Raw genomic sequence first — 18,689 nt, 5'->3', positions numbered from 1 at the left:
TTTAATGTTGTCCCAGCAGTCTCTGAGACTGTCCTCAATTCTTTTCATTCTTTTTTCTTTATTCTGCTCTGTGGCAGTTATTTCCGCTATTTTATCTTCCAGGTCACTTAGCTGTTCTTCTGCCTCAGTTTTTCTGCTATTGATTCCTTCTAGAGAATTTTAAATTTCATTTATTGTGTTGTTCATCATTGTTTGTTTGGTCTTTAGTTCTTCTAGGTCCTTGTTAAACGCTTCTTGTATTTTCTCCATTCTGTTTCCAAGATTTTGGATCATCTTTACTATCATTACTCTGAATTCTTTTTCAGGTAGACTGCCTATTTCCTCTTAATTTGTTTGGTCTGGTGGGTTTTTACTTTTCTCCTTCATGTACTGCGTATTTCTCTGTCTTCTCATTTTGCTTAACCTACTCTATTTGGGGTCTCGTTTTTGTAGGCTGCTGGTTCGTAGTTCCCATTGTTTTTGGTGTCTGCCCCCAGTGGGTAAGGTTGGTTCAGTGGGCTGGGTAGGCTTCCTGGTGGGGGGGACTGGTGCCTGTGTTCTGGTGGATGCAGCTGGATCTTGTCTTTCTGGTGGGCAGGACCATGTCCGGTGGTGTGTTTTGGGGTGTCTGTGAACTTATGATTTTAGGCAGCCTATCTTCTAATGGCTGTAGTTGTGTTCCTGTCTTGCTAGTTTAGCATGGTGAGTCCAACACTGGAGCTTGCTGATCATTGAGTGGAGCTGGGTCTTAGTGTTGAGACGGAGATGTCTGGGAGAGCTCTCACCAATTGATATTACATGGGGCCAGGAGGTCTCTGGTGGACCAATGTCCTGAATTCGGGTCTCCCACCTTAGAGGTTCAGGCCTGACACCTGTTCGGAGCACCAAGACCCTTTTGGGATGTCTGAGGTCTTCTGCAAGCATTCAGTAGGTGTTCCGTAGCAGTTGTTCCACATGTAGATGTATTTTTGATGTATTTGTGGGGAGGAAGATGATCTTCATGTCTTACTCCTCTGCCATCTTGAAGGTCCTCCCCCTACTTTTATATTTTAAGTACTATGTTTTCACCTATCTTAGAAATCTTCTGGGTATTTTGGTAGATAAAGATTTAGGTATGTAATAACCCTACCCACTTTCCTTCCTCCAGCTTCCTAATATAGTTACTTCTGAAATTTTAGTTTAGTCAATATGTGCATAGTAACTAAAGGGCCCATCATTACACCCTGATTGTATTTTTTTGTTGTTCACTTTTCTTTGAATTAATAATTTAAGTTTAGAGTTAGTATAGTTTGTTCCCCAGTACTGTGTCAGATTTGGCATATACCTGTCAATAAATATGTTACTCAACTAGTCAATTATAGAAATTCTGTGAATCTTTTTAATCTTCTCCTGGGATTCTCTCTGGTGTTTCTGCACCAGACTGGACTATTTGTTTCTAGGCAGTCTTCACTGTTATAACTCTGGAATTTCTCTGTCCTGTGGTGGATACTCCTCTGATTTCTTCCTCTTTTTAAAAAAAAATTTATTCTTCTATTTTGCTGGAACACATATTAAGAAATAAAAAATGTGTGCCTTGTGTGCCTGAAAATGTCTTCATTCTATTCTCACCTTTTGGAAAGTTTGGCTGGGTATAGAAATATAAGTTAGATATAATTTCTTAAATTGTGAAGGCCCTGCCCATTGATTTCTGTGTCTTCTGTGTCTTGGTGTGAATTTTCCACCCTTGCCCCAATTCATTTAATTGGAAAGTAGTGGATCTTTTCAATTTGGAGACTCTTATTTCTTGATATTTTAGGGACTCGAGTAAAACTTCTCCTTTCCCTCCTATTTTGAAACCATTTGATAAATAAGAAACAATATAGATAGATCAAATTACCAGCTTTATAAAACTTGCTTTGGAGGATGTGGCTTATGTGTGTAGACTCACTGGGTTTTCTCAAGCTTTCAAATCTCTGTTGGACCCCTAGTATGTTACTCTGTTCTCTTCCATTCATTTTGTCCTTTTGTGCTTAGGACTTAAAAATGTCCGTTATGATCAATTTAGTGGAGTTTGCAGAGGACATAAATATTTAAGATCAACTTGCCATCTTTATCCAGAAATCCTCTCTGAATTGTTAAACCCTCTCTAAATTACTAATTTTAGCTGTTTAAACTTCCTTGTTTTATATTTTTATCTGAGATAGAAATGGTGATCTTTAACTTACTTTCAAGTTTAAAGAGATATTTATAAAGTACTTTGAACTTTTCCTAAGAGTAGAGCTGTATAAATAAAGTACGATTGTTATTCAAATACAGCTCCCATTGGTTTGAATGGAAAGGTCAATGAAGTATAGAAAAAATGGTGGCAAATGAGATATAGATGTTAGAGTGGCAATAAATTACCCAGATCATAAAAAGGTCATTAATTGTGCTCTTAAATAGGAATAGCTATTTCTTATTACATCTCTGTGTATTTCAATTCCTGACTACCAGCAAGTAATTATAAAAACCACTGTGACAACAGGGGCAGATGTGTTCCTTGTTGTGCTGGCTGTTCATTTCTTTGTTTTTACTGAAAATATTATACATTCATTTCTTGGCAGGAGAAATGATGTCTGGGCTTCCGTGCATACTGAGTTCTCTGAGTGAGACATTAGTTAGATTGGCGTTTATGAGTCACCAGTCATCTTCATAAGCCAAATCTGGGAATTATAAAATAATTTACTCAGGAAGTAATGGGGATAAATGAGGTTTCATCATCCTGGAAAACAGGAAAGCTACCTTGTGAGCTAATGATCCTACTGAAATTAGGTTTTTCCCCCACAGCATTGATGGATGAATCCATTCTCTTTAAAACTTGTTTTTGTGACACTTATGAGCAGTGTTAAAATTCTCATTTGTCACCATCTAGCTGTGCCTGTAATATTTGCTAGGGCAGGGAAGGCACTGTCCATTATCACAGAGACATCTTAATATTAGTCTATTCATGGGATGATGCAAAACAAGTGTTTACTTTTCTCCTTGGATAGCTCACCAGTTCATTCAGAGCTCACCTTGCTTGTGTCCAAAAGTCCCTTCTTTGTTCTCTCTTCCTCATTCTCCTTCCAAAGGTGTCCTAAAGTCCTTTCACTCCTTACCCCTCCCTCACAGCCCCATCCCCTACTGGGTCTGGCCAACAGGGAGCATTTTGTTTGGGGTTAGGGAGACCTACAGGGGCTTTCAGGGCCCTCAGCATAAATTTGCCACCAAACAAACTTTTGAGGATAAAAATTGACTCTTTTCTATAGCAAAAACTTGGTTTATTCATAGCTATGCCAACAGAATCTGGATTTCATTTTTCCTTCTTAGCAAAGGTCACGTCTCAGAAGAGAGGAAGAGCAGGGAGGGAGATAACTCATTCTGCCACGTGTATACTGGAGTCATTCTGAGAAAAGAGAGTCAAAGGAAGGGAATTTAGGGTCCCCTTAGGACAAAGAAAAAATTAGTTTATTCATTCATGAAATGAATTAGTTTATCTGTCACTAAAATCCCTACTAGGGACTTGATTCATTCATGAAATGAATTAGTTTATCTGTCACTAAAATCCCTACTAGGGACTTGATGCATTTTTCCTTTTAACTTACGCTTCCTTTTTTTTTTTTTTTTTTTTGTGGTACGAGGGCCTCTCACTGTTGTGGCCTCTCTCGTTGCGGAGCACAGGCTCCGGACGTGCAGGCTCAGTGGCCATGGCTCACGGGCCCAGCCGCTCCGCAGCATGTGGGATCCTCCCAGACCTGGGCTCGAACCCGCGTCTCCTGCATCGTCAGGCGGACTCTCAACCACTGCATCACCAGGGAAGCCCTATGCTTCCTTTTAAACAAAATAAACATTCACTACTGATAACTATAAATTTATTAATATATAGCATAAATCTATATATTAATGGTTACTGATACATTTATGTATATTTTAAAAATACATAAAACAAATTTTAGAAGAATGAGCTAAATCTGAAATAAATGATATTATGTATATATCTTTTTAATTGCAGTGGCTTCATATTATCATCAGTTTAGGCAAGTTCTTCTTTAATTACAGTAGATGTAAAACCAAATTTCAAATGGCTTTGATGACTTCAGTATTCTTTGGCTAACCTTTCAGATCTAATCAGATCATCAGTTTTCACCCTAGAATGAGGTAGAAAAGATCACATGACAGCAGGAGATGTAACAGCTCTGCCATTTTTGTTGTTGTTGTCGTCTGGTTGTGTGTGAATTCTTTTTATTATCTTAAATCTGTTGTTTATTAGCAGGAATTTCATCTGGGCTTTGTTAAAATCAGACGATGAAACCCATAAATTCATGGAGATGAGCAAATGTGAATGGTAATGTTCTGAGTGATCACAAGAGTGAGGTGGCCCCGTCAACTCCTTTTCCATGGTAGAACCACACCCTTGGAGACTTCTTGTTCTGTTTGTGACACTAGTTATCTGACCTATGGACTGGCTGAGGGTGCCAGTGTCAGTCTGTATATTAAGCGTGAGTTATGTTGAATTTATTTAACATTTTTGAAGATAAAAATAACTGTAAATAGAAATTCTAAGGTATACCATCCCTAACCTAAGGGATTCTATTGTATACCTCCCAGGGTGTACTTTGGAGACAAAGGACCCGGAGTATTGTGGTAAAGACCTTGAGGCTGCTTCTTGGCTTTGCAGAAGAGCATGCCAGGATCGTTCTTGTTGATACTTGTTGATACTTGCTGTTGTTTCAGGAGGAAAAAGTGGTAGGCTGGTGTCAGATATTTAGATTTAGACCAAATGCCTTCTTGGGGCCATGCAGCAGGTGAGAAAGTCTAGACCCATCAGGCTGAGTGACATTCTTAACAAAGAGATGGGAAATCAGCCTTACTGTTTCATTTTCTTCATTTCGGGGCCAGTCCGGTGACACTGCTCCTCCTTACTGTATCGCCGGAGAGAGAAGAAAAGAAATCAGAATCACTCATGTGGATGTTAAAGACATCGAATGAAATGCAGCTCATCTAGCTTTGGCCAAACTCTGAAATTTATTGACAACTAGCAGCCAGTTATCATAGCCAAGATGGTTCATTAACTAGGGCAAACTCCACATTTGTGGGTCGAGATGTCTTTGCAGCAAGCAGAAGAGACTTTCTCAGTGCCTGAGTGTTTAGACTTGGGAGTTTTTTGTTCTTCTTGTTCCATAGATCACAACACAGGTTTTTGGAATAGAAAGATGCTAAAATCAGCACTATCTGAAATATGGAAAATTCAGGATTCTGTGAAAGAAGCAGAGTGTCATTTTCACTGTATTTGTAGGATAGATGGATTCTTCACCTCACTCATTAATTCATAGTGGTTTGTCTTTAGGCTTCAGTATTTGACTCATTGAGTAATGATTATGCTGCGGCTGTGAATAAGGTGGTATTTGAGATGTTGTATCCTGTTTTCTTTTTTTTTTCTTTTTTTTTTTTTTTTTTGCGGTACACGGGCCTCTCACTGTTATGGCCTCTCCGTTGTGGAGCACAGGCTCCGGACACGCAGGCTCAGCGGCCATGGCTCACGGGCCCAGCCGCTCCGCGGCACGTGGGATCCTCCCAGACCGGGGCACGAACCCGTGTCCCCTGCATTGGCAGGCGGACTCTCAACCACTGCGCCACCAGGGAAGCCCATGTTTTCTTTCTTTTAAGTGTGAATAAAGGTAGGTTAAGTGCCTTGACAATGATGTCGAAGCAAGATTAAGAATTCGTGTATTATGAAGGAGTGTTTGGTATAGGGAAGCTCTTTTTTCCTTCCGCCTCTTTTTCTTGCCCTTCTTTTTCTCTTTATTCCACCCTTTCCTTTAGTCCCTTTTCTCTCCTACCCATTTCTTCCCTTCTCCCACTGTCCCCTTTCCTGCTTCCTTCCCTCCTCCTATACCCTGGATCTCATCTGTCCAGAAAAAGCACCGAGGGCCTCTGATTAGATAGGTTTATACTACCTTCCCAGCCCAAGCAAATCACCTTGGTCCAGGGGTTGAAGGTACCAGCCTGGGAATTTTCTTCTGGGGTGGAGCTTACTCAGGAAAGGGAAATCAGATATGTTAGGACTGTGGAAAGGGGAAACTGACACAGTGAAACAACAAAAATATGTCTATAGCAAATAGCAAGATGACGATGTAGAACAGTAGATCTTAGGCCACAGGGTGTCTTGTTTCTGCTCCAGTTTTGATTCGATGATCACCCAGTAGTCAAATGAGTGTTTTAGAGAATGCAGAGATGGTATGCAGGTAACTGCAAGAAAGAGGCTCTTGGAACCCATTTAGAAGAGCAGGCATTTCTGTTGGGCTTTAGTGATGGACAGATAGGGGAGAAAAACTGCGTGAGAAATCTGGAGAAATTTGGGACAACATGGGTGAGCCTGGAGGACATTATGCTAAGTGATAAAAGCCAGACACGAAGACAAATACTGCCTTTTCTCACTTATAAGTAAAATCTAAACTAGTCAAACTCGTCAAAGCAAAGAGTAGAATGGTGGTTGCCAGGGTCCGAGGGGGTGGGTAGTGGGGGAAATGAGGACATGTTGGTCAGAGGGTACAAAGTTTCCCTTTTGCAAGATGAATAAGTTCTGGAGATGTACGGTAGTCAACTATAGTTAACCATATTGCATTGTGTACTTGAAATTTGCTTAGAGGGTAGATCTTAAGTGTTCTTATCACCCACAGAAAGACAACTTATGTGAGGTGATGAATATGTTAATTAGCATTGCTGTGGTGATCATTTCACACTGTATGCATCTATCAAAGCATCAAAGTTGTACACCTTAAAATATACAATTTTCATTTGTCAATTTTACCTCAATAAGGCTAAAAAATGTTTAATAACATTTTTATAAGTGCTCAGGTTTTTTCAGAAGACAGCTTGTTGCTCTAGTCTTTGCACATGTGACGTGACCATCGCCACTGTTTCCTGCCTCCTTCTGAGGGTCCAGGAGAAAAGTGGAGGTGGGCGGGGTGGGGGCTGCTTTCTGCTGTGATTTGACAATGGAAGCAAAAGGCCATTTGCTGTCGTTATCCTCTACGTTTCCAAGAGCTTGTTTGCCTTTCTCCAGGCACATCGTTTCGTTTCTCATTTCTACCGGCTGAGGCTCCAGTGCGTTCTGCAGGGTGCAGTGGGAGGGAGACCCGTGCCCCTTCTGCACAAAGGAAAAGCTTTACCTGCCTTACGCAGAGGAAGGCTGATGAGTTTCCTTGTGATCCGTCAAAGTCTCTGCTTTCTTCCAGTTTCTCAAACAGAACAATGGAGAGCCCATTCCGTGCAGTTATCAATGGCCTTGATGTGTATATATTTATAAATTAGCTAATTAAGCAAAGTGCATCATTTATAGAAAGCATAACTCTTGGTGTTGGTTTATGGAGATTCAGTTACCTGTATAATTGACACAGATGCATTAGACCTAAATCCACCTATTCTCTTCATCCCGGTGTAGAGGTGTCTTTGCGTCTTTATTGTTATTTTGTTTATTTGTGTCTTTCAGCACTTGAGGACTGACTTACTTTACAGTGTTTTGAGTTCAAGCCTTTGTTCATTTCTCTGCCTTCATTCGGGACATAATATATTTAAGCCATTAATATCTAATTGGAAACATCAGACTGAATTTAGTGTCCTTGATTTGAAATTCAGTCCTCTGGTAAGAGAGAAATATCATCTTTACTGTTAGAAATTAACTTAAATATGTTTTATCGTAAAGAAGGAGAAAAGGGTAAATGATGATGCTTTATTTTCCACTCTCAGGGCCCCTGGTTCTTTTTATTAAAGCACATATACCACCTATTTACCCATACAAATATGCATGACAGAAATCATTTCATTTTCTCTATGCTTTTGTTCCTGGGACTTCCCCAAATGTATTACATAGAGCAACTACTTATAAGGAATCAGAAAAGGGCATTGCCTCATGCAATTTATTTTACTTGAAATTGATGACATATGCAAAGGTTTGTGATTAAAGAAAAAGGATCATGAACTTAATTTATTAAAGTTCTTAAATGTAAAAAAAAAAAAAATCCCTCATCTTCCACTTGCATTTTTCCTTCACTGTTACAAGCAAAGCTTAGTGGTAGGAGATAGCCATTTGTCTTAAGGGAGTTGAATTTTTCTGCTGCATAGACTTTAGTTTATGGCTCATTTCTGTAAGAAAAACATGTTTACCAAAAAGATACGTGATAAGATCTGGCATAGGATGTATGAACCTTCTGCTTAATGTTTTGCATCACTGCAGTGTGTAGTTTTTAGGTTAAGGTAGAGCTGAGAATTTGGAGCAAATAGTTGTCTAAATTTTCTCAGGGGTCCAACAGTACTGATAATTTCCTTAGTCAGTTTATGCCCCTGAAGTTCAGAATAACCAGCCAGTAGATTTGAATCAAAGAGCAAGTGCCAATCCTTAGTTGATTTTTTAGTGGAGGGTAAATAATCCATTCTCCTTAATTCACATAAAGAGGCAAAAGAAGCTATTTTCATATGTAGGAAATAGGTTAGGGGGCCAAGTCCAAGAGGGAGGAATATCAAATTTATGAAATGATTCTCTATTAACCAGTGAACTATCAGCAAACTCTGTTATATTAGTTATCCATTGCTGCATAAGAATTACCCCCAAATGAGTTGCTTAAAGCACCAAACATTTATTATCTCACAGTTTCTGAGGTTCAAGAATCTGAGTGCAGCTTGGCGGGCTGCCTGTGCCTCAGGGTCTCCCCTGTGGCTGTCATTGATGGAGCTGTTGGCTGGGCCTGCAGTTTCGTCTCAAAGCCCAACTGAGAGAGGTTCCACTTCCAAGCTCACTCAGGTGGTTGTTGGCAGGATTCGGCTCCTTACAGGTGGCTGGACTGAGGGCATCTGCCAGAGACCCCATTTCCTTGCCACGAGAGCCCCTCCGTAGGGCAGCTCTCCAACATGGCGGCTGGCATCCATCAGAATAAGCAAGCGAGAGAGCAGGGGGGGATCAGCAGGACACAAGACAGAGTCTTTTTGTAATTAAACTTGGAAGTGGCATCTTAGAAGCCAGTCACAACAAGATCCGGTCCACACTCAAGGGGAGAGGATTATACAAGGACGTGAATACTGGGAAGTGAGGATTGCTGGGGCCATCTTAGAAACTACTAACCACATCTGCTGACTGCTCTTCAGACCTTATTCCCTTAATCAACAAGCATAAATTGAGCTTGTTGTTTACCGTCTAATAATGAGCTCTGCATCTCGCATGATTACTCTTTTTCTGCTTTAAAATGTACCCATCCTTATCTTTGGGTCTTCTTTGCTGCTCTGGGTGTCCTTCTTTTATTTTCTGAACAGTAATTCATTTAATTGCCACATTTTGGAGTTACAGAAAAAACCACTCATTGCAGCTTTGCAGCCGAAGTTCCTTCTTGATTCAATGAGATGCTTTCATTCCCTGCACCAGTCCGTTGACTCCCACCCCTGTTCAGTGTTGTTTTGAAAAGCTGGACCTGCTGGAGACTAGCCTTTCTGTAGCCCTAGGTTTTGCTGTAATTATATCCTAAGCATTTTTATACAGAACTTTTGTATCAGGTGCCACCAAGGAGGATGCCACCTCTTCATAAGATAGTCTATTGGGGTATACATTTGCAGACCACAGAGCTCACACTCTGAAGCTATGAAGTACCATAGTTTTTTGAAAGTGAAGGTTCCATCAGGTTTGGAGGGAGGTGCCTGTGTATTTTAGGATTGACTAAACTCAACAGGAACCACACTGGAGAGCCCTCCCAGATCATGGGAAGTAGATATTGGCATATGTGTAACTAGCTAGTCACTGCTGGAAGCATCAGCTAGATTTCTTTTTCTGTGTAACAAAGACAAAAAATAGGCAACTGACTAAGGTGCTGACTGTTTGTGAGCTAATGAAATGGTAACGAAAGTTCTGTATATGAGGTGTGTTGATTTGTCAGTCATCCCTGTCTGTTTGCTATTTGGCTATAAGCATCATGGAAATTTATGATTTCTTCATTACCTCGAAGAGATATCTACACTCCCATGTTCACTGCAGCATTATTCACAACGGCCAAGATATGGAAATCACCTAGGCGTTCACCAACAGATGAATAAATAGAATGTGGTATATATACATACAGTGAAATATTATTTAGCCACAAGAAGAAGGAAGTTCTCCATTTATGATGACATGGATGGCCCTTGAGGGCATTATGCTAAGTGAAATAAATCAGACAGAGAAAGACAAGTACTGTATGCTCTCACTTACATGTGGTATCTAAAAACATCAAACTCATGGAAACACAGCAGACTGATGGTTACCAGGGGATGGAGGGAGGACGAAATGGGGAGATGTTGGCCAAAGGGCACAACCATTCCACTGTAAGGTGAGTAAGTTCCAGGGATAATGGCGATTATAGTTAACAATACTGTACTTATACTTGAAAGCTGCTGTGAGAATAGATGTTAAATGTTCTCACCATCACAACAATAACAGGATGGTAATTATGTGAGATGAAGGAAGTGTTTACTCACCTGTGGTAAACATTTCACAATATATACCTGTATCAAATCACCACACTGTACACCTTAAACTTACACGGTGTTATATGTCAATTGTATCTCAATAAAGCTGGAAAAAGAAGAAAATATGACTTCGGAAGTCAGTCATAGATGCATGAAACCGTCTATTTTTTTTTTTTCCACGATATTCCCTCCTGGCCTCAGTGACTTAGCTAGTTAATTTGATTGATTATGTCTCATTTGGCAGAAGTAGGAGGTTAAGCTCTACTTTGCTCATGAGATTGTTGTGGGAAAAGGAGTTAGAATTCTATGTTCTGTGTTTTCCTCCTGTTTCTTTTCCTGCTGAGAAATAGCGCCTCCTTTGAGATGAGACATGGCAAGGACACAGACGGGGTAAGGACCTTTCTCCTTTCTTAAATGACTGTGTGGATGTGGTGTGTTCATTAACTCAGGAAGTTAATGCATGTGTAAGGCCACAGTCAAGGATTTTATCCACCTACTTAACCAGGTCACAAAGTTTTGGAGTCAGAAGCAAATTCTAATTCCACCTCGCAGTAATTGCCTATCCTTTTTTTTTTTTTCCTTTTCCGTTATGGTTTATTATAGGATATTGAATATAGTTCCCTGGGCTATACAGCAGGACCTTGTTGTTTATCCATTCCATATATAATAGTTTGCATCTGCTAATCCCACACTCCCAATCCATCCCTCCCCTACTCCCCCTCCCCCTTGGCAACCACAAGTCTGTTCTCTGTGTCTGTGAATTTGTTTCTGTTTTGTAGATAAGTTCATTTGTGTCATATTTTAGATTCCACATGTAAGTGATAACATGTGACATTTGTCTTTCTGACTTACTTCGCTTAGTATGATCATCTCTAGGTCCATCCATGTTGCTGCAAATCACATTATTTCATTCTTTTTTATGGCTGAGTAGTATTCCATTGTACATAGGTACCGCATCTTCTTTATCCACTCATCTGTCAATGGACATTTAGGTTGTTTCCATGGTTTGGCTATTGTAAATATCAACATTGGGGTATATGTATCTTTTTGAATTACAGCTTTGTCTGGATATATGCCCAGGAATGGGATTACTGGATCATATGGCAAGGAGTTGCCTATCCTGAAGCAACGTAATTTTCTTAGTCTCTCTTACATCATCTGTAAAATGGGAGTAATACTCACCTGGCAAGGTTGCTGTGAAGGCCAAATAAGATAGTAACAGGTAGTGGATGGTAAATGAAATAGCTATTATTTTTCTTGCTTTTATTATTATGTAGTTTTAAAATCCCCTCAACTCAACTCAAATGTGTTTTAAAAAAGATTATTTTATTATTTGTTTCATTCATGACTTTTGCTTTAAACACATATTGTGCAGTTTACTATTTTCACCATTTTGAAGTGTATCATTCAGCAGCGTTTAGTACGTTCACCCTGTTGTCAATCATCAAGACAGTCTAGTTCCGGAACATCTTCATACCCCCAAAAGACATCTCTACCAGTCAAGGCATTACTCTCCATCCTCTACACCCCAGCCCTAGGCAACCACTAATCTACCTTCTGTCTGTATGAATTTGCCTTTTCTGCATACTTCATATAAATGGAAGCATATGATATGTGGCCTTTTGTGTCTGGCTGCTTTCACTTAGCATCATCATGTTTTCACGGCTTCTCAGTTTTATTTCACGTAGCCATTTCATTAATGTATGCTGTGTAGGAGGGAAAATAATTCAACATGTGTGCTCTTTGAATGGTGGACAAGAGCAGTGTCATCTTTGTAGGAGGATGAACCACAGGAACCATTCAAAGACTGAGAAGAAAGAACAGTGGGAAGGATGCCAGCAAATTCATTTGTAAATCAGCTTCCACTGAAACTGCTTCCCTTCCCTAACACCCCTTCTCTCCATCTTTCCCTCTTTGCTCTCTTGCACCTCTTCACCCCTTTCTCCCCTCCCCCACACCCTGCTTTTCCCCTTCTCAGTCTCTCTCTCTTTCTCCCCCTTCCTCCCTTCCTTTCTCTCTTTGTCCCCCCCCTCTTCATTTTTTCACTTCTTTATTTCCCGCTTTTGTTCTCTTTGTGTGAAGGTAAAACTAAAATAGGTTAGTACTAAAATTTCCTATTTGTGGGGATTATCCCTAGAGCGTAGTAAAATTAATTTACATTAACCTTTGGGATCAGAAAAAAAATGTCCAGTACAAGAGCTTTGTTAAAAACAACAAATGATCACATTTATCTCTTTTAAAGAATAATCTACAGCCATGAAAAATCATGCTTAATTGAGTATTTAATGCCAGAGTATATATTTAGAGATTAAAAAGACTTTTTTCTTTTTTTTATACAAAATAGTACTGCTATATTTTCCTCAGATTTTAACAAACCAAATAATTATTATACATAATCTGTGTGCATCTTCATGAAGAAAAAATTAAGGTGATACAATTGGAACAGTCATGGTCATAGTATGGGGCAATTACTGGTGCTTTTAGTTTTCCCTCTTTGTGCTTTTCCTGTCTTCAGAATTTTCAACAATGCATATGCATCCACCTTTGGAATCAGATAAAAAAGGATAATAAACATTGTTATTGAAAGTGTGCTAGTGGAATAGCTCTATTTCGGGCCATGAAGCCAGAGATCTGTCTTGAGTATAAAGGAAGAACACTCATCGAATGATGGCTTTCAGATGGGATGATTTTGTCCCCAGAATCATTGGACAATGTCTTTTGGCTGTCACAACCAGGGAGGTGCTACTGGCATCTAGTGGGTAGAGGCCAGAGATGCGGCTAAAGATTCTAAAATGCCCAGGGTGTCATCCCCTACCTCCTCGCCAATGAAGAACTATCCAGCCCACATGTCAATAGTGCTGAAGAAGAGAAACCTGCTCATTGGTTAGTTTAAATATTTTAAATTAGCTCATTGGATAGTATCAGTAGAAAAGGTCATCACTTGGGTTGTCTTTAGTGGGTATAAAGAATTAATTTCCTTTCAAGTAACACTCTGATGATGAAATCAAGCTGTTTCTTTCCTCTTACACCTGCTGTCTGTTCGATTTTGTTTTTTTTAGATCTGGATCATGAGAAGAAGCCAGGCAATATATCAATATTTGAGGTTAGCATGTTGATACTGATTTAGGTCATGGAATACCATGGAAGCAAGGAATAACTGCCATGTAGAGAGTACTCAGGTCAAGCATAATGAAGAGAATTCTGGCTGAGGGAATACTGCCCCCTGCTGAATTGTGTTTGTGTTTTCGACAGGTTCTGATTTTTGCAGGTTGATGCCTGGAAGTGTTACTTTTAATTATTGATCTGTGCATCTTCTTAAGTAATTACTGCCAGAATGTTAAAAAATATTTAGTTATTATTGGATCAAGGTGTAATTAGAAACAGCTGTGAGCAATTGTATACCATCCAGCTCCTGAAGTAGCAAACAAAATTGTCCTTGAAGACCTCGGATTGATTAATAGAGATTGTATCTGGCAGTTAAAACAAATCCATCTCCAGTTTGAATGCTACCAGCCAGTTCCCTTTTACCAAGATAACCAGAAAGACTGAAAAATGCATTAAATGCACCATTTCCAAATATCACCAAGTTGAAAAAAAAAAGAAATTCAAGCACATAGTGTTTGCTGCAAAAAAATTGTCAACGTTTCATCCTCTTTTTCCGAATTTCAGCTTTGAGCTTTACTCTCTGGATATTTTTAAGTGTTCATTTAAAATCTCCTCATCTTTTGCCCAAGTAATTTAAAATAAATTCCACAGGGTAGTGCATGCCTTTTGATATAGCTCTTTAATAACTACATTTTTAGGTAACTTGAAAAATTATTTTGAATTACATATTGAATTGGATGGGTCAGGTAATTTGTTACCATGATGAATCTCTTTATTGAAGTTAACTAGTTTGTCTCATAAAATTTTATGCCTCTGTGTAATATGTTAATTCTTGCTCCTAATCAAACACTTAATTACACAATGAGCTTGGATTAATTTGTAACCTGAATCTAGAGCTCATTTGTACAAAATTCAAAATGGTATGTATCAGAGAGAAACTAAGAATTTCTAGCATTTTGTTACAAAGTTTTAGCAATGTATGTCAATAATAAAACAGAGGATTTGTTCAAGTCCAGAAAAGCATACAGTGAAAATGACGGCCCAAAGCTGGCATTCTCGTGTTTATTTATTTATTCTGAATTGTGGGCTTGAAAGTTAGTTTTGTAATGTTGACCGTTCACTTAATTTCTCTGGGATGGTGACTCCCTGTCTCATGAGCACAGAGGGGCCAGCGTGGGAAGGGGACTCCCTGTTGCCGAGGTGGTCACCTGGAAATGGGGGCTTGTGGTCCTCAGACGGTCACTGGAGATGTGAAAGGACCATGTTCATCTTCTAACCCTTTACTCTGTGCGCTAAGTATATCCTTCCCATCCTATAGCCAATTTTAAGCCTTCCTTCTCCCAGAAGTGAGCAGGATATGCACCTTTAAAAGGAGATGATCCTACTAAGTGCCATTAAATAAATGAAAAACAGCCTACCATCTGGATTCCTGGGAAACACAGAAGTTAATACTCAAGGATTGGTTCCAAGAACAATACAGATGTCAGTGTCTGCATTGTTTTTTTCTAAGATTGCTTAAGGGGTTTGCTCCCAGATCTCAAGATGACATTACTAGATTATAACCAGGCTTCCTCCTCTCTCCTGGAAATTGCTTGACAGTGATTGATTCTGAGTTAGATAAATATTTCGTACTCCTTTCAACCTAAGCTGAGTTTTGTTTCCTCTTTCAGAAAATATTAAGCCCCTTTAAGAACCGAATTTTACTTGATTGACCTTTGTGATTGATTCAGATCTATGCTGAGACCTTGGTTTTTAATTGCTAAATAGGATTAATTAGTGGAATTCATGTCTGGCAGGAGTATTTTGTGGTGCCTTTTGAGAGAATGGATATTTTGCCTAAGCTATAGTCTTTTTTTTTTTTTTTTTTTTTTGCGGTATGTGGGCCTCTCACTGTTGTGGCCTCTCCCTTTGCGGAGCACAGGCTCCGGACGCGCAGGCCCAGCGGCCATGGCTCACAGACCCAGCCGCTCCGCGGCATGTGGGATCCTCCCGGACCGGGGCACGAACCCGTGTCTCCTGCATCGGCAGGCGGATTCTCAACCACTGCGCCACCAGGGAAGCCCTAAGCTATAGTCTTATAGGAAATAAATTACTCCTAAAGTCTGGCTGCCATGGTCATTTTTGTGTGTGAAGGGGATTCTTTACTCTTTCCATACTTTTTTTGCATAGAACAACCTAGTATTTATTTAATGTTTATTTATGCTCAGATGTTATGGGTTGAATCGTATCCCTTCAAAATTAATATGTTGAAGTGCTATTTCCCTAGTACCTCCAAATGTGACCTTATTTAGAAATAGAGTCGTGGTTAAGTGTAATTACTTGAGGTGAGGTTATATCAGAGTGGGGAGGTCCTCTTATCAACCGTGACTGCTGTCCTTATAAAAAGGGGTAGTTTGGGCACAGACATGCACACAGGAAGAGCTCCATGTGACTGCTGGCGTTATGCTGCCACAAGCCAAGGAGATTCCAGAAGCCAGGCTGGAGACCTGGAACGGACCCTTCCCTAGCATGGCCCTGCTGATACCTTGATCTTGGACTTCTGGTCTGTTGGCCATTGGAACGATAAACTTCTGTTGTCTAAGCCACTCAGTTGTGAGACTTCATTACGGCAGCTCCAGGGAACCAATACATCAGACCTTAGGGACAGTGCCATTTCTAGTGGAGGTCCGCTACCTTTTATGAGCATTTACTTTGTGCCAGAAGCTGAGCTAGGTGCCTATGACACAGAGGGAATTAAGCCTTCCAGGAGTCCAGTGTCATGAAGGAAGTGGACCAAAAGGAATTGGGAAGTTTTGTGTCCTTCTAAGTTCATAGTCACCAACTTGAATGGACCCATGAAATTGTCTGAGAAGCTACTAGTTCCCTAATGGACTTACTCAACCACATTCCATGGTGTCTATTCAATCTCTGCTGTCCTCCTTTCATCTCCACTGTCCTCCAGTAAAAAAGGACTTTCTTCTGCCTCTCATGTGGTATTTCTTAAAGGTGATATTTTAAAGACTTTCATATATACATATGTACATACATACATATATACATGTATATGTATTTTTTTTTTTAAGAAGAAAACAAGAACTTTCCAAAAGGACCAAGTTTCCTTTTCTTGCCTCAACATCACTTTGTCCCTTTCCTTTGTGGCTCCAGGCTTCTCCTCCCTGGACCTATTGCTGGGACCTGCACACTCGGTAGGGAAAGTTCTGCCACCCTGGGAACACGAGGGCACATGTGTGTCTGCAGCATTCCAGATGGGCTGAGGGTTCTAAAGCTATTGAGATGACTCCTTATCCTGCCCTTCATGACATAGTTATTCAGAGCTTCGATTCACAGTTCAGTCACAACGAAGGTTCAAGTGTATTTTGTTTAACCACTTTTAAGGGCACTGACGTTTATTTTGGTGATAAAGCTGAACAGATGCGGGATTGCCAATGGCTACTTAAGAGCAAAGTGTCCTTGAGAAATACTTCCTTCTTTGTGTGACTGCTTCAGTTTCCGGGTGGAGCTAGTCCATGCTTCTTTGCTGTCATTTGTGTGAGTGATGTTGCTGGTAGGTTGCCATGGTGACTTGAGCCCACTGGGCAGCAGGACCGATTTTCATTGTAATGAGTGAGAACACGACAGCTCAGCCATGGGTGCTGCTCTTCTGAGGAGCTACGTCTCTCATTAGCTTATGAGGTCACTGCATGGGGGCGGCCGGGGGGAAAGTGTTGGGGGACAGATGAGAAAGAGAAATATTCTACTTTGTTTCCTCTGCCTATACTCTTTGGGAAGAGACCATGACTCACTTGGGGGATACAGGAGGGTCAGATTGTTGTTAGAAAAGTGCTTCTTTTTTTTTTTTTTTTTTTTTTTTTTTTTTGCGGTATGCGGGCCTCTCACTGTTGTGGCCTCTCCCGTTGCGGAGCACAGGCTCCAGACACGCAGGCCTAGCAGCCATGGCTCACGGGCTTAGTTGCTCCGCGGCATGTGGGATCTTCCCAGACCAGGGCACGAACCCGTGTCTCCTGCATCGGCAGGCGGATTCTCAACCACTGCGCCACCAGGGAAGCCCGAAAAGTGCTTCTTAATAATGCTCTTTGCATAAACTACTCTTCCAAGATAGTAATGAAAGAACACTTTCTGAATAGCCGGCGTTCGATTTCTTATGCAGAACCTAACATGTTATCCAGTTGAGGAGAACCTCTGGGCAAGGAAATGAAAATTAAAATATCTATTACCATGGTGACATTTGGATTTTGTTGTGTAGGCATGCCTGTGATCGACAATGTGGAATTTTCTTTTTTAAATTTTTATTTATTTATTTATTTTTATTTTTTATTTTATTTTTTTTAACATCTTTATTTGAGTATAACTGTTTTACAATAGTGTGTTAGTTTCTCCTTTACAACAAAGTGAATCAGTTATACATATACATATGTTCCCATATCTCTTCCCTCTTGCGTCTCCCTCCCTCCAACCCTCCCTATCCCACCCCTCTAGGTGGTCACAAAGCACAGAGGTGAACTCCCTGTGCTATGCGGCAGCTTCCCACTAGCTATCTAATTTACATTTGGTAGTGTGTATATGTCCCTGCCACTCTCTCACATCGTCACCGTTTACCCTTCCCCCTCCCCATATCCTCAAGTCCATGCTCTAGTAGGTCTGTGTTTTATTCCCGTCCTACCACTAATCTCTTCATGACGTTTTTTTTTCTTAGATTCCATATATATGTGTTAGCATACGGTATTTGTTTTTCTCCTTCTGACTTACTTCACTCTGTATGACAGACTCCAGGTCTATCCACCTCATTACAAATAACTCAGTTTCATTTCTTTTTATGGCTGAGTAATATTCCATTGTATATATGTGCCACATCTTCTTTATCCATTCATCTGTTGATGGACACTTAGGTTGCTTCCATGTCCTGGCTATCATAAATAGAGCTGCAATAAACATTTTGGTACATGACTCTTTTTGAATTATGGTTTTCTCAGGGTATATGCCTAGTAGTGGGATTGTGGGGTCATATGGTAGTTCTGTTTGTAGTTTTTTAAGGAACCTCCATACTGTTCTCCATAGTGGCTGTATCAATTTACATTCCCACCAGCAGTGCAAGAGTGTTCCCTTTTCTCCACACCCTCTCC

At 40.2% G+C, this 18,689-nt stretch overlaps 1 protein-coding gene across 1 annotated transcript in view; it reads left to right on the top strand.

Annotated features, from left to right (window-relative positions):
- The window catches only part of PID1 (phosphotyrosine interaction domain containing 1), a 255,104-nt gene that overhangs the window by 133,182 nt on the left and 103,233 nt on the right, over window positions 1–18,689 (top strand). The window lies entirely within an intron of this gene.

This window comes from Kogia breviceps, chromosome 2 (genome assembly GCF_026419965.1).
Source record: "Kogia breviceps isolate mKogBre1 chromosome 2, mKogBre1 haplotype 1, whole genome shotgun sequence".
NCBI lineage: Eukaryota > Metazoa > Chordata > Mammalia > Artiodactyla > Physeteridae > Kogia > Kogia breviceps.
This window is presented reverse-complemented; position numbering and strand designations above follow the sequence as displayed.